Source organism: Aphelocoma coerulescens, chromosome 3 (genome assembly GCF_041296385.1).
Source record: "Aphelocoma coerulescens isolate FSJ_1873_10779 chromosome 3, UR_Acoe_1.0, whole genome shotgun sequence".
Taxonomy (NCBI): domain Eukaryota; kingdom Metazoa; phylum Chordata; class Aves; order Passeriformes; family Corvidae; genus Aphelocoma; species Aphelocoma coerulescens.
Window position 1 is genome coordinate 19,388,322 of NC_091016.1, and position 17,161 is coordinate 19,405,482.

Below are 17,161 nucleotides of genomic sequence, written 5' to 3' on the forward strand. Positions count from 1 at the left end.
TGTTGGCCAGATTTTAAAAGGTGCTTAAGTGTAACACCCCAAAAGACCCAGGAGCCATATCAGAGAAAGTACTTAATGTCCAAAGAGGGACTTTGAATTTCCGTGCCATTATTAAGACATCAGGAATGGAGCCAATAAGCAGGCCTGGTGCCAGGGAGTGCAGAGCGCTCTCCTGCAGACACGAGGAGTCATCGCTGTGCACACGGCAGCTCAGGGAGGTCGGCAGACGGACACAGAGTCCCCTGGAGCCAGGCACTGTTGCAGCGAGCCTCACTGCCATGCCCTAGCAGAGAAAGCACGTTGCTAAGTAGGATGGGTGGTGATATAAACATATCAAAGTGGAGCAGGGATCTTGCAGGGTTTTTTCATTGCTAAGCCTTATCTTTTTGGTCCTCCATGGTGGAGGACAGTTACTGAAATAAGGAGGACTTTCAGGTTTTAGTCTACAAATTCTGTCCAATGGCATGCTCTGCAAGATCACATATGTTATCACTTTCCTTTGGGGGAGATTTTGTCAGGTGTCCAACTCATGGATGACAGCCATCTGATTATGCCACTTCCTCCACAAAAAGGCTTGGTTTGATGCTCATGTGTCTGAGTGGAGGGAAGATGCCATGGGGTGGTGGCCCACTGACCCAGCTGATGCAATGAGCCAGCTGCCAACTCGCCTGTATTTTATAGGAGGTGATTTCAAGGGAGCTTTTATCCTCAGCTGAGAATTTAAAGCTGGAACTATTCCCCTGGCACAGAAAAACATCACAACAGCTGTCTACCAGGAGATAAACATTTTGGGGGAGAGCAGCTACTCCAACGCACGTGGACTTCATCAGACAGTCTGGGCTGTCCCTATTGTTTGTGAGCACTGGGTGAGAACAAAGACAGATTGGGCTAGAAAGGGCCCCACGCAGAGACATTCAGAGCCTGTACAGAACAGGACACTTTAATATCTGCACTGGATTTCTGGGTTTTTTTTTATATAAGCAGAGGAATCTACTAACTTGGGAATGTATAAATGTACACACACCTGAGGCCCAGATGAATTCCCATAACTGTTTCTTTTTTGGTTGCACTTGCCAAGAGATGAAACTGGTTCGTTACAATTGTCACTTCACAGACAGGGGAGTGAGAAGAAATCTTTGTAGCATTGTCAGTCTTTTCCATTCGCTGTTCCTGGAGCTCTGGGTGGAGTTTCCCAGCTACAGTCAACACAGCATTTCCTCAAAGGTCTTGAAGCTGATTCAGTATTGCTTTCAGTCTTTTAACAGTACCACCCCCTGCTTAGGAGACACACTTCTGAGTGTCACAGGTGAGCCTGTTTAAAGGAAAACAGCCAGCCCCACTCTAGGCTTACTACTCTCTTTTGTTCACAGATATCTACCCAAAGATATTTATTAAAGATGCTAAATTCAGGAGGAGCAGAGTGAAAAAGGCAAGCAGAGCCTGAGGGAAGAAACAGGTGGTCCACATTAAAAGGGGAGACAGGAGATGCAAGGGAAGGGAACAAGACATGGAAATCCACCCAATAAACAGCTTCATCCATTCCACTGAAATGGTGGGGTAGACACAAGTTTTGTGATGCTTTTGACACCCTAATAATCCTTGGTCGTAGTGAAACAGTCCAACAGTGAAGGCACAATGCATGTGAGACCAGGAGGAGAGCTCAGCAGATGTGTGTCCATGTTTAACACCAGTCTCCAGGATGGAGAAACGTTGACAAGGGAGGCTTCACATCTGGTTTCTGTCGGGCCACGACACGTGGGTGGCACCACTCCCTGCAGGGACAGTGTGTTTCAGCAAGTGAAGCCTGTGAGAGGAGCTCACACCTGAGGAAACAGAAAACGCCCAGCTCCCCTTCAGCAAGTGCTTCAGAGGTCTGCGAGGGGGCTGTCTCTCAGAGCCCAGCTGTACAGCTGAGTAAACAGTAACGTGTTTGCCTCTGGGGCAGCCTAGGAGAGATGATCCGTAGTTTCTTCCTGAGACCTCCACAGAAGTGAGAAAGGATTACTTTCATTCCCAGGTACAATAGTAACAAAAAGGAGGAAGCTCTCTGCAGGTCTTACGTCGGAACACACAGTATCACGCACGCAAAGATTTTCAAGTACTTTGCTAAGATGAATAAGCAGTGCAGTTCTTGCTGCAGAGATAAAAATTAGGAGCACAAGGGAGTACAAGCAAGTGATCTGAAGTCCTTTGTCCTGCCGGAGGGGGGATGGCAGGGTAAGCCAGGAGCACAAGGCAAAGAGTCTTCAAATTGTTTGCTTTCCTGGCTCCATTTTGGAAGAAAGCCCAAAGGAAGGATGCTTGAGGGTTTTCATGTGGCCAGTTGCTTATATGGTGAGTAATGTAATTATTCAGTACATGTGACTGGCCTTGCGCAGGGCAGGCTCTGAGTTACACTAGCAAGGGACTTTTAGTAAAGGCAGCCTGAGTCACTCATAAGCCAGTGAAATAGGTGAGAACAAGAAGAATAAGAATTACTACAGGTTTAAACTCAGATTTGCTCACAAAACTGTAGCACTCATGTAAGCAACCCACAATATGCCTAATTCAGTTTTCCTATTTCACTGGGACTCCACATGCAGATTGCTCCCATTTGGCAGAGGTAAGCAAGTTCCCTTCCCAGGTTTGCAGGAGGTGACGTGAGGGGGATATTTGCCTTCACACATGATTATGCATCAACAGGTGTAACACAGGCAGGCAACAGGGCATCAACAGTGCAGGGAGCTGAGCTGCAGCAGTGACTGCTTGGTATGGGACCTGAACACTCAGCAGAGCACAGGATGGAGGGCAGGTCAGGCTAGGTCCTTGAAGAGGAACTCTTTAGGGGAAGAGGTGGACACTCCATGCATTTTGAGGGGGAAGAAAGCAGGAGCAAAGCAAAAAACCACCCCAAGTAACTTGCCAGTAAAGCATGGAAGAATATTGCATCATACTGTTGTTGCATCATTATTAATCAAGCTTCTAGGCATCTGCTAGTGTGACAGCCATTTATTATTATTGCAATGTTTAGACAGATTTCTAAAAGGCATCATGTAGGTGCCTCACTCCTGTTCATTTCAGAGAGACTTAGGCAATAGGGACTTAGCTCATAGTGCAGCCTCAGCCTGGAATGTGGGAGGCTAGATGAAATGATCACCCCTTCATGAGCCTCTAAACAGCAAAAAACAAATGGATTTTCACAGGTGCCCTGTTAAACTCTAGACCAATCAATCTAGTTTGGAAAGACTCATTAGACTGAACTAATTAACCACTCTTAGCCCTTGAAAGCCACATGGTGGAAAACAGCCTCCAGAGTATTTGCCAGGGCACAGCAATGGCCTCATGTTCCCAGAGGGCAGGCAAGCCAGCAGCTGGAGACAGTGCCAGCACAGGCAGTGCCCTCAGGGATGGCACATAGTCCCACTAGACCTAAACACAGCCCTGGTGAGGCCAGTCAGTGCAGTTAAGGTCTTTGAGTGCCCTCAGAGCCATGGCTATATGTTAGAGTTAAAATGGTATCACCAGCCGAGGAAGTGGATGAATAGGAACAGATTCATTTGAACTTCTTGCAGTACAGAACTTATGCTGGAATTTCCTAATTCTTGTTTTTCAAAAACTCAACTATTATAATTTAGTGTGACTTTTCTCCATGGAAATGTACTGACCTCAGTCTGGTGGAATCTCGGGTTCAAATCTGATCAGTTAGCAAGAGAAACATGTCTGATCTCATTCCAGTTCTTTGCAGATTTTTGACCAAAAAATCATGCAGACACTTGACAGCTTCTAATTCACTTTGGGGAGATCCAATTTTAGATAGTTGAGAACAAACTAATTCAAGAAGAATCACATCACAAGGACCGGGATGCTTTTAAACTTAATACTCAATTGACCTGTGTTTTCCTCTTTTCTTGTCTCCCGGTATCAATTCAGTAGTGATCTCACTGAGCCCTTCCATGCTTCTCCTCCCCTGACAGATAAAATCTGGTAGTCAAACCTGCTGGGGATTTGAGCTTTGTCTGGGGGTTGGGTTTTTTCTTCCCTCGCTACCTTAAGCTGAGGAGCAAACTCAGAAGTTCACAGAGTGCAGACAGTGTAACTGCCTGTGGGCAAAGGGAGCTGGTTTCTCCCAGGTCATGTAAGTCACGAGCAAATGTGTTTCTGTTTGGAATACTTGTGGGTAGCTCCCAAAGGAATAGACCAATGCAGTACGCCTTCCCTCAAAATAGTGAGCAAAGAAGATAAATCCAGTGACACTTACACATGAAAAAATAGGAACTAATGAAACACAAAGAACAGCTCAGAACTAGGGGCAGGAAAGCAAAATGACAGAGCCAAGAAATGGATTTAAAAAATAAGTCGGTCAAATCAGCTTGAAACACCAGTAAAAGCTTTCTTTCCCTGGCAGGTTCACTTGCGCACCTAATAAGTAACTGAGAGTTGAACCATGTGTCAGGCAGGTGAGTTTTCTGGGGTTGTTAATTATCCCCGGTTCCTGAAGGTGCTATTAGTGGCTGTCGATAGCGTGTGACGCATCACTCCTGCCTACACCCCTGACTTCAGGGACAGTGATGCACACATGAGCCACGTTAAGTTGCCACACAGCCCTCCACGGGCAGCCCACGTGTGCTGGCTCACTGTCACTAATCCTTGTCGTTCGCTGCTGCAAAAGGAACACGGTGGCTCTCGGGGCAGGGGGTGGGTGTCACTGTGCAGTGACTCACTGTGTGCCCCTCCCCGCCCCTTCTCGGTGCGCAAACACAACTGGGACCGAACAAGAGATGGTTGTTAAATGATCGATTTAAGTTAATCAAGACTTCATTAATCGCGGATTTTTATCTTGGGTGACCTGGGAGATTTTCTTTTGTGTGGCATAGCTCCGTCTACAATTGACTCATCGCACTTGAGGGCAGATGATACTTAGCCCCGTCCTAGCTATTAAATTACTGCTCTGCAGCTTGTTTGTTTAATGTGTTCCCCGGTTCTTTGGCCCAAATCCACAGTCTGCTCGTTCATTTGCCTGTAGGCAGGGGCAAGTTCCACCTCGGAGTCAGCTGTTCAACACAACAGTCTGGGTAGTACTGGGGCAAAGCTGGGAAACATGAAGTAAATTGGAACCCAGAGATATTTATCTTGTCACCACTGTTTAAAATAAGCAAACTGAGCAAACAGTGAGTTGAAATAACTGTGTATAGAAACCACTTGAAAATAGCCTGAGGTGCTTTGTTAAGGGAGGAGACCACCTTACAAATGAGATCTTTTATGCGTATCCCATTGTAATATCATAACTCAATGGTTTTCTTGCCTTAAGCAAACCATCATTCAGGGCTTTTCTTACAGGCTGTTTGTCCTTGCTGTGCACGGCTTGATTCACCACTGCTTTGCTTTTTGTAGAGTCACTTAAGCCTGAGCTAAGTTATGTGATCCCTCCTCTCTGGGAGAGCGTTGTAGAATTATAAATACTCAACATGAGACAGGACAACTTAGAAATCAATTTTTGGCTCATGACACCAGCTCTCAAACTGAGATACACACCATAGAGGAATTTTTTTCCTACCAGCCGAGCAGGACTCAACTTTCCAACCAATGCTGGTGGTTTTCCTCATTTCTAGAAACCAGCCTATGTCAAGTGGAAAGGCAAATACAGGAAATAATTTCCTGACATTGCTCTCCTGGTAGTTTTATGTATAACTGTTGGAGCCGTAGCGAGACTGAGCTGTGGCTTGGGAGGCCAGAGCAGGCCATCAGTGCTATGGTGAACAGGAGAGGAGGTCTCCACATGGCACTCAAATGAGTCTATGCCAATAGAAAGGCTGGCAAAATGCAAAGGCTTTGCTCTTGGTCCTACAAGCAAATCACCTTTAGTGCTCCGTGTGACGGCAGAAACACATCTCACCTGGTTTTTTTCCTATACAAACTCGTGTATTAACATAGAAGGGAAATACAGGAACTAGTTACATCCAGGCAAAGAAGTCAGGTATAAACAGCCCTTCAAAGTACAGAAGCAGCATGGACAGAGATGTGATGAATACATGCAGGTTCCTTCTCCTGTCCCCCGTGCTTGCTGTGACTGCAGGCTCTGGGGACCTACGCTGCACACAGTGCATGCTGCCTTACACTCTCTCAGGCATCAAGGAAATCAATTCCAGGCTTTGTTCACAGACATTTTCCATATCTTTCCTATTTTAAGCCTTGCTCCTGCCCTCTGAGGCCCTCAGTGGGAGCCAAAAGGGAAACTTTTCAGGTTTTGGTTTTGAATATTTCTGAATATAGCCTTTAGAGCAGTTTGGATGCTTGAGAGAAAGGGGTTAATCTGTTCCCCGTTGGGAGCAGTCTGCAGGCAGGGATTTGCAAGGCAGTAGGGGCTGTACCAGATGTGAGGGCAGTGATTAACTCACTGCCTGGATCACTGAGGAGCTGTGCGTAATTGGCACCTTATTTTAGTGGCTTTTAGGATCGGGTCTGTAATTAAGAGTTTAGATTAAATTCACCCTGATTTGAAAGAGAGAAGCTGAGAAAACAGGGATTGTCTGGGACCATAATGGTCTGGGCTTTATCCCTTCTTGAAGGGCAGGGAAGAAAAGCTTTAGGAAACCAGACATTTCTGTCACAGAGTTACTCTGATTTTGTTAGAGTCAAACAGAAGCTTTCGCTACTCGAGACAGTGTGAATTCTCATAAGTGCTTATTTTAAAAAGGAACGATTCATAGATATTTATTTCTATTTAAAGATGAATTGTTTTCTGAGGGATTTAAATCTTCCTTGACAGTGTTTGTAACTTGACATGCCACAAAGCAGGGCTGTCACATAGCAATTGGAGGATAATACTGTGGAGAAACTGGCTATTCTCGTTGGGCTGTCTGGATGGGAAAGAGCTGCAGACAGTGAGCAAACAGAGCCACGTGAAACACTGCTAGAAGCAACCTCGAGAGGTCACCTCTGTTGCTAGGCAGGATTCGCTAACACAAGCAAGGAAAGGGAAATTAACCTCGGAAAAGAATTTCATCTTTAATAATTCAGGCTGGTGCTGACACTTAGGAACGGATTTGATCTTTAGATGCAGATTTTTATAGTGAATGTAACCTTCCCCCTTTATTTTTTGCTCTGAGTGGGGAATGATTCTCAGCCCAAGCTCATGATTGGTTTTGTCTGGAGTTGACATCTGTGCTGGTGGCCCCCATTGCGATCCCACCAGTGGAAATAAACCACCTGGAAAATTTGGGCTAGGAGACCTTGTGTGGACAGCTCTCTCGGGGGGGACAGCACTTTTTAATTAACTGGCAGAAACCATCGGTGGGGAATGATTGCCAGTTCCATCTGAGGGGAGCAATCCCAGCTGCAGGCTATAATTCCTGTTACCTGTACAGTGGAAAAATCTCCCAGCATTAGCCCTTTTTTTCCTCTCAGAGGAGCTAAAAATATGCTCTTTGAAAAACAGAGTGATACTGGTTTGAAATGGGAGAGGGAAGAAGCTGGGACCTATGTGGATGGAGGGCATGCTGACAAATTTCCAAAGTGTTTTCAGGGACAGAGGTTCACAGGGAGTGTTGGGTTCAGAAAATCGTTGCCATCTGTCCCACAAATAATTATTTGAGTGCATTAAGTCACTGCTGGCTTTGGCAGGGCTTTTCATTTGATTTCCAATGAGAGGCTGCAATCTTCAGTCCCATCTCACCTGCTTGTGGCACACTGGCCAAGAAAAGGTCCATGAGGACAACACGGCACTTGTCTGGGCAAGGGAGAGGAAGAATATCAAGTGGCATCTGGGGGGGGGGGGCAAAAGGAGAGCTCTGTTCACATTAGCCTTGGACTGTTTGGCTTAGTTTTGGCTTTATTTTTTTTATTCTGTACAGTAAGAAGCTCTTGGGATCAAGTTAAAATGTGAAAACATGAACTTTCTTGGAAAAAAGTGCAAAACACTTCCAGCTTCGTGAGTTATAGGGTCCTGATATCAAACCAAGGTGGCTTGCATTGGGGTAATGAGGTGGATCCTACACTGCCAGCTCAAACCTTCCTGCTGTAGAGCAGGAATGGTGCCTGCCCACCAGCAAAATGTGAGTCTGCTAACTTGAGCCAGCTCAAGAACTGCACCAAGGCCTGCTGAGCTGTCTCACCAGCCAGGCAGCCTGGGCAGTGGGGTTTGGTAACCTCCTCAGTTGTGCTGGTGAAAATCATCTCAGCTCCAGACTCGCCATCCAGCAAGAAAATAAATGTTGGCTTGGAGCAACAGCAGCATCAGTCTGAGGGAGAGGGCTTGGAGGCTGGGAGCATCTGATCATAAATCTTGCAAACCCTGAATAAGTCTTGCACTCAGATATGAATGTGGTGGCTCTCATTCCCACTTCCAGTAGATGTTTATCCAAATGCCATCTACTGCTGTTTGTTTGCAAAGGGATTAAAGGGTGCAGGAGTCACTGAGGTACCTCTTACCTAGACCTGGGTTTAAGCATTTCAAGTGTAATTGCAGTTTCCACCATAGAGTAAACTGCTCTTGGTTACCTGGTTCCTTTTTCATGCTTCCAATTTTCTGAAGGATCAGCAGATCATCCAAATGCAGTGAAATATGCTGGCACATTTAATCAGTGTTGATTCCCTGAAGAAAGCACTAGGAAACAGCATTTAGAGACAAGAGCTGAGCATGCTGCACTTCCCAACCATATGCTGGGATATTTTCTTTCCTACTGGACTCCACCAGTAGTTTGTATTTACAGGCATAGAACTGGAAACAATACAGATTGGGAGTGAACAGCATTCAAAAATCATGTTGAGATATAACATCCTCTGTTTCAGAGAAGGAAGCACAAGGAAGGAAAAACCAGAAAACAAGGTAAGGGCAGATTACATCAGAGGCTGCTGGGTGAGCCACAATTCTCACTGGCATCCCCACAAAGAGGAGTTAGAAGGCATGATATGAAGGAGGACAATTTGCAGGTGTTTTTAGGGAAGATGAAATGATGATGGCTGTAAGAAGGAACACTCTATGGAACTGGCTGGTTGCCAAATCCCACCATCAAGTGACTTCTGATGAATAATATAGGCCAGGGTTATGCCAGATTTGCATTGCTTCTACAGGCGCACAGGAGAGAAAGAATGGACCAAGCTGCCTTATCCCTTCAGCAGGTCACAGGAATGCTCCTGTTCTGATGAACCTCTCACTGCTCCACACCCCCTCACGTGGGGTTCCTCACCCCCTCTTGGCCCATGAAACTTGCTCTGCCCCAGACTGGAAGGCAGCTGTGCTGGGGACAGGGGGGACTATGGACATTCCAGGACAAGTACATGTATCAGTCACTGCAGGGATGAGGCAGCCAGGATACTGCTTACAGCGAACCAGAAAAGCAGCTGGTTTGAAGGACCCTCTTAAAACCTGAATTCCTTGGTGTAACACAAGTGGTGCAGAAATGCACAGCTCTTAAGCCTAGGGTTTTTTTTGAAAGGGAGGCCCATCAACTTGCTCCAAAATGTGCTCCCTGCCTGTATTGCCTGCCTATCTCTTCCAGCATCTACCACCTGCAGAAAGGCCCCTCACCCTTTTCCTCTCCCACAGAGCCCACTTCACCTTACAAGCTTCTGTGGACTGGGGACTTTCTCTACATACAGTCCTTGCTTACTGAGCAACTAGCTCTGCTTCAAAGGCCAGATGTTGGTGAATCTCCATGGGACTGACAGGAGCCAGCACACAGAGGGAAGCCCAAGCTGCTTTGGGTCAATGAGATACTCATTTACATTCTGCTCTTTAAGATACTTTGCCGCCATAGCTAAGAGTGGTGGGTATGGCAATATTTCATAGGACTTCCCTGGCTTTGTGGCCGGGAGAGACAAGAGGCTGTAGCCAGCAGTTGCTGTGCACGTGAGGCTGTATTTGCCACTCTAAACCAAGAAGGACATTTTAGCCTGGCTTTCTAAGGAAACAAAGCGTATGCTTTCACGCTGCTTTTCCATCTGTTTCCCCTTTGATTGTTCCTCAGCAAATCTGGAGCCCATTGGCCAGTGTCAGCCAAATTTGACCATGGAACAGTGTGCACTTCCCTCTGCGGACAGATGGGTAGCTTGATGCAGGACGAGGCAGGGATAACCCAGGTCTTTAACTGGGAAAGGCCGCAGCCAACTGGACTGGAGTGCCGGCTTGGCCTGTCAGCCCGTGCTTGGCTCTGGGTCCACCACAGCTTGTGCCCAACCATGGAGGCTGGGTAAGACCTTGGCTACCTCGACTAGTAACTGTGCCTGGTGGGGAGAGTTTCCTCCCTAATCACTGTGCTAATCAGCTTAACCCTGCAAAATGACATCTGATAAACTTGGGCTCTCTAAGAAAATATCTCATAGCTATTTTTTGTTTGAGTGATTCAAAGTATCCTGATAGGAGATGATATACTATTAAACCCCCAATTTTCTCAAGAACTTGCATTTTGACCTGACAATATTTTGAAGAAACCCTTTGAGGGATGTCTTTTTTGCAGTGCAATCACAATTGTTACTATAAACACATGCCCCTATCAGTCCCTCTGTCTGACCTTGCACCATCAGATAAGCAGGCTTAGCCTTCACATGTCCTTAGGGATTACTTTATATCTGTGCATAGCGGTGACTGGGATAAAGTGATCTTTTCTGCAAACACAGTTTAGCCTTTAGGAAGTTAGTGCTTACTCATGTGTTAACCTCAGCTCTGAGCAGGTGACCAAAGACAGGCAGACTGCAGCTTGCCTGTGCTAGTGAGCTATAAATAAAGAGGAGCCTGCAGCTACAGCTGCCTGTGCTCTGCTGCAGGTAAATATTTGTCCATGGAAGCTTGATGAGGGCAGCTTGCATTTAAATGGCTGACCACAAATCCCCACAGGAGACTGCAATAAAAATTACTTGGTGGCATCAGGTGCCACAGAGTATTAAGACTCTCAGGAAAAAAGAAATAGTGCAGTTCATTATCTCAGTGCCATGTTGTTGACACAGAAAACCAGTATTTGATACCAGAGACTCAGATAATGAAGAGTCAGAAGCCAGCTCAGGAGATCACGGATGTCTACCTCCTAGGCTAAGGCAGGAGCAAGTACTTCAGGATCATCCTAAGCATATTTTAAATATCTCAAATGGCAAAGATTCCTCAGTCTTCCTAGTCAAATATAAAATCTGTGATAGATTTTCTTTCTAATGGGTATTTCATTCTCATTCTCTCAGCTGCATCGTCCCTGAAGCGCATCCAGCCTCTGACTTTGATTACAACTGTCCAAGTTTTCAGGAGCTGCTTTCCTATGTCCCAGTGACTTTCCTGGATTGTAAATCTGTCAGTGTAGATCATTTTGAATATCCTAATTTCCCAATACATTCAGGATGGGGATCACTCCTGACTCCAGCTTTTTACAGATTTCTGACATTCTAATGAAAAGCTACGGAGCAAAGAGTCTACGGTGCAGGACAGTTTGAGAGAACTGCACGTCCAGACTCCTAGCAGCACCCCTGGATTTTCATGTAGCCACAGCAGGTTGACTGATCTACTCTTCATCACTATGTGTCTCTGCTCCTTTGTGTTTCTGTGTGTGTGGTGACGAAAACCAGTGCAGAGGGTGTGCAGAGCCACAGCTGGAGTAGAAACATCAGCACCCATCGAAGAGGCCACTCAACACAACAGTCTGTTGAGGCATATTGGACAGAGTGGGGGCCACTTGGGTGAGGCACTGAAAAAGCAGAGAGGACAGAGAGCAGAGGAGGGGAAAAGGGGACACCACACCACCCCAGCACCATTATCACCCCCTGCCACTGCTTTGCAAAACTCCTCTGTCAGCAACACCAACACCAGATTTCTTACCTTTGCCCCATAAAGGCCTTTTGTGGCCTCTTTTCATGCAGTTCAAGTGTCTCCATCTAGCAAAGCACAACCGTCTCATTGATAAGGTGTTCTTTCCACACTGCACCATGCAGCAAAGGAGCTCCCCTGTTTTAACACTATGACATCACCTTCAAGGTCATGCTATAAATTCCTTCCTAAAATGATTTGTCACAAGCTCTGCAGAAAATGCAGTGAGAATGAGACTGATGTCATGCACTAAAGAACTCTGCTCTGATCCTCTACTTTGAGCATGGCTGACCTGTGAGGAGCATCTCTGTTGTGCTATATCTCACATTGGGCTGGACTGGTGGTACATGGGCCACCTTTCTCTTTTATCTTTGCACAATGGGCACCCCAGTACAAAACTGGAGCCCTGAGCTGAGACACAGTTAATAAGCAAGTTGGTTACAGCAAAATGGAGAATGAGTATCAGTCCTTTTAATGTCAGAACAGTCTTGAAGCTTTGTTAATACAATTTCAGTATTATTCTTTATGAAACAATCCTGTTTAACCAAGATGACCAGACTTTTTCCCTCTCTAATTTTAATGTGGTTTTATGAAATGGATACATTTGGCATATCATCTGGGAACATTACCCAGGGAGGTTAAGGGGTGAGGCTCTTGGGTTTAAAGCATCCATTTAGTAGATAGATAAATGAATTGACGAAGTGCTGCCTCATTTGTCATAGGGCTATTATACCTGATTTTTTTCTGGGCTGGTTATAAGCTATTGGTTAATGGGGTAGAATTAGATTTTTACAGAACTCTGTGCAGATAATTTTCTTGGAAAACATTTTGAAGAGCCTGCCTGTCCAGAATATGAGATGTGATGTTCCACTGCTGTGTGATTGATTGGTCCTCAAGCAGCAGGACTGCAGCTGCAAGTGGTAGCCTGTGGCTCCTCCATTAGAGTTTCTGCACTAGCACAGGACAGCTGTAATAAAGAGAAATGACATGTTAATGTGGAAGGAGGTTCAAAGCCCTCAGATCTGAGCATCATGGGACATTAAGGAAATTTAACATTTGATCTAGAGCAGGGCTACTTGGCCTGGGGAGCCTCAGGTCCAAAGTCATCACATCTTAAAATTCTGTGTGCAGACTGTTTCGCTTGGGCTCATCTGTCCTCATGAGATTAATCCAAATAAAGAATAATACCAAGGTAACTTCCTCACAACAGGATCCCAGAGCAATGGAGAGTCATCTCAAACAACATAAATACTAGGTAATGTAAAACCTGGCTGGATAAAACGCTGTCTATTAAATATAATAGAAGTTATCCTGTGGGGGTAGAAGCAGGGGCAGATTTCCCATTTTCCCTATATTTTCCATGATATTTTCCTCTGAAAAGCTCCCTGCCTTTCCCACACTCTAACGTCTCAGTCAGGCTGAGGAAGGTACAAAGGGAAAGCTCTGGGACATTCCAGGGTTATGCAGTATTTAATCTCCAGGACACCCTTATCTGAAGTTGGTTGAGACACTTCAGACAGAAATAGGTCCCATCCTAACAGAGTGTAAAGGGAACAGAGGATACTTTCTAGTGGATAATCGACAGGATTCCACAAAATCACCACCAAGGCATTACAGGCAAGTTGTTTTTTCAGGTTTTTTTTACCCTAGCAGTGAGGCTGAAGGATGGATAAAACACAGGAGGGCTCTGCATGAGGTGAGGGGCAATTCCCTATACACTTAGCAGGGTTTATTTGCCCCAACAAGAGGTCTAGAAGAGGGTGGTGTTATTCCTTCAGTACATGTCTCCTTTGATGCTTGTTTTATCAAGCAACAATAATCTTCTCTTTCCACAAGCAACAATGACCTCCTCTTTTCACAGGATATTCTTGACCTTACATATGTTCATTCCCAAGCTCTTCATATCATTCTGTTTTGCTCTTTCCTCCTCCCTTGTTACATTTTCCTTAGCAAACAGCATCTCATGATGCTCTCTGTGGCTGGGAAGAACTCCCTCAGCACAACCCCAGATCTCACTTGCTGTTCTCTGTTAAAATCCTACTCAGGAAGCCCAAATGCCTGAACAAAAGTTGGCAGTGTGTAGGCTGGCGTGCTGCTCTCATGCTCACTTTTAGCCCCCAGCCATGCTGTGATCAGGTTTTTCTATGCCTTGAAGACTGTTTGGGAGCATCTTGGGCATTTTACTCTGGGTCTGTGTCTCAGCCAGCTGAGAGGATTGGGTACTCTGGCACCCCTGTGTTTTATGAACAAAATGTTAATATCGTGAATAGTGAGCTGCTTTAGGCCCACAGCTTGACAAGTTCAGTCATGCAGAACTGAAAGTGGACTTGCAGCTGAGATCCAAAATAGCCTGTGAATGCCTGACCAGAGAGGCTGGGATGACAGGCACCCAGCTTCCTAGCAGGTGCTCATTTCTCTCACATGGAGCTACTGTTAGAGGTCAGAGCCTCTTTATTGGAACATGATGTGACTGCATCGCTTCTTTTACAGTACAAACAAAGAACAGAGTCATCCCAGTGACACTGAGAATGGGCCTTTAGTGAGGTGAATAAATAACAGACTCTCTCACTGGAAACCTGTAATGGTGTCAGTACAAGTCAGGGGATAAGAAGAAAGAGGTGCCCCCAGCTATCAGATATATTTTCTCTCTAGATTTTGTCTCAGAAAGCCCCCACCACTTTGCAGGGGACCCACACAAAATGCAGGTCTTCAGTTTTGAAACTGATGCTCATCAAGTCATGGAAATGTTGGCTGAAAGTCCCCTCTGCAGGTCTCCTAGTGCAAATGTCTTCCCTAAACTCCAACCTGGCTCTGCCAAACAGCAAACCTTGGATACCACCCCTTGTATTGTCCACTGCTTCTGAAAATATCTGCTGTTTGTGTCTCTCTGTTGGGTGATTGTGGTCACCTCCAGCTCACGTCTCAGACACCTCTTCCCAGCCTAAGCAAGCCCATCTCTGTGGGGGTACATCCTGCAGGCCCCTGAACACACAGCAGCCCCACTGGGCCCTGACAGTTTCCCCACATCCCCCCTGACCTGGGAAGGGGAGCCAAGGCCAGACACAACAACCCAGGTACAGCCTCCCCACCACTGAGCAGTCTGGAATAAGTAACTTCCCCCAGAGCTGGCTGTCTTCCTCCTCCCCAGGAGCACACACAGGCTTTCTGAGGGAGGAATTGCTGTCAAAGGCACTCATGGGTTTTTTTCACTCATGAAGTTGTCCGGTTGCTTTTTGAACCTCTGTAAAGATTTGAATCTAAAATCTCCAGCAAAGAGTTTTACAGATTTCTTGCAGAGTGTGTGAAGAACCACTTCTTCCTGCTTGTAGAGAGCTTGCTAATTGCTAGTTTCATTTCTTGTTCTCATACAAGAAAGCACAATGAACCATTTATCATCCCCCTGCCCTTCCTGATTTTATAGATCTCTGTAGAAGTGATGACAAAAGAGGACAAAAATATATGAGTAAGACAAATGCTATATTCTGCTTTCCTCTCCCTTTATTTCCTGAAACATACTTCATTTGAGCATCACCTTTGGAGATTCTCTCCCATTGTTTCCTTCTCCTTTGTCTTTATTGCACTCCACCAGTAAACAGCAGCTAGGAGTAAAGGAGGCCATAAACAACTATTTTCCTGCTCATTTACCTGTATTGTTCTGGCAATTGCTTAATGGTAAACATGTGACTTACTGACACAATTTAGACCACAATGTTGACAAGCTTAATTCCTTGCCTTTGAAGGACAGGCTAATACAATTTTCCTCTGCTTCCTCCAGGCCATAGAGTCAAGAACAGCCACAGGCAGAGGTGCTCTCAAGACCCCCAGCTGCATTATCATCTGAATTTCATTAGGATTCTGAATAGTGCTGCTGATGAAGTTGACTGGGAAAGAAAGCAACTTAATCTGTTAAAGAGCTGCAACAAAGAGATGTAATTCTTTCTGAAAGATTATTTCAGCTTCTTGCTCTGCTAATCTGGTGCTTGTGTTTATGAGGACAGTCAGTATGCATCCTCAAGCAACAATTTTAATGTCTGCTCAACATATGCTGTTTACATGATTTCGAAGTCACTGATCTTGCAGGCAGTTTGACTTTCAGCAAAGAACAAGGCCTGAAGGGAAGGAGATAGTCTGCAGGTTAGGAACAACCAGCTGAACCCTACAAAAACTAACCCCAATCTCCAGAAGAGCTTTGCTAGAGGAAGGGGTTCAGGCAGGGGCTGAGGGAGGGGTACACTTCTAAGCTGCCCCTCTGAATCTGACAGAGGCAGGAAGCCTCCAAGTCCTCAAAGTGTTCTGGTCGTCCAAGACTTGCTAGAAAATAAGCTGGCCATCTCCACGGAGTGAGAAAACTGATGTGGAGTATAGGTGGTGATGTCCTGCTGATACCAAAACAAGGGAGTCCCACTCTTCACTCTTCTTGCTCTTATCCTGAGTCTGTCACCAAGGAGGACAGTGTTTGTCCTGTGAGTGGGAGATGATGATGTAGGAAGAACAAACAGCCTCTGTATGAGAATGGGAATTATCATGAGGGCTGAGAGTAACCTTGCCAGGGACTTTCCCCATGCTTATTAATCATCAGATGCAAACTGAGCTGCCTGTTTTGGGGCCATGAGGTTAAAGGTGGTCTCTGTTTAACATACAGGTGTGCTGATAGGGAGGCAGTCCGGACTGTGAGGCTTTTTTGTGCTGCAGAGCCACACCATATGAAAGAAATGTCCTGCATGCAGTGGTGGACACGACCCTGCAACAGGGAAGAGGCTGGAGGAGACACGAGGAAGAATCCTTGATATGATCCTTTGGATTGACTGAGTGCAAGTTGTTGTTCGGGTGATGCTTGGCCTACGGTTGAGAAAACCGAGTTTCTTGCGCAAGAGATCGTAAGTCGTAAGGGGAGCAGGATCTTGGCATCTCCTCCAGAACGCCTCGGTGACGGCTCTTCTCCTAAAATTATTGAATGGCACCACCTTGTGGATGCTCGGCGGTGAGGAGACTTTTCCATCTTTATTCCATGTGCAGACTCTGCAGGGTTACATTTGAATAGCGAGGAATGCAAAATGTGATTCGTTCTCGCGCTGCTTCTCAAAGACCGGGCACTCATCAAGAAGTGCTTTTCTGCTTGTTTTCTGCCAGCTGACAAAAACATATTTTAGTGCTTAGCGGTTGATTTTCAGAGCTTAACTGATTTTGCCTTTGCTAGAGGTCTTATTGGAAAACTGTAAACAGATAAAATAATTGACACTTTCCAATTATAGAGGAAGTGCAGAGGAAAAACACTGAAATACATTAAAGGTCATCTGCCCAGTATGCCATGTCTTACCTCTTTCCAAGGTGTGAAATTCATGTGTCAGCTGGTCCATTCATCACACAATTCCCTAAACTCCTGAAAGTAAGGTGTAGTGG

The 17,161-nt window shown here is 45.7% G+C and overlaps 1 long non-coding RNA gene across 1 annotated transcript; it reads left to right on the forward strand.

Moving 5' to 3' along the window:
• The first annotated feature begins 426 nt into the window (after window positions 1–426).
• LOC138107157 (uncharacterized) lies at window positions 427–17,065 on the forward strand. The gene is made up of 2 exons (XR_011149263.1): window positions 427–2,334; window positions 15,537–17,065. It is a non-coding gene; the product is annotated as an uncharacterized lncRNA (long non-coding RNA).
• The last annotated feature ends 96 nt before the right edge of the window (window positions 17,066–17,161 follow it).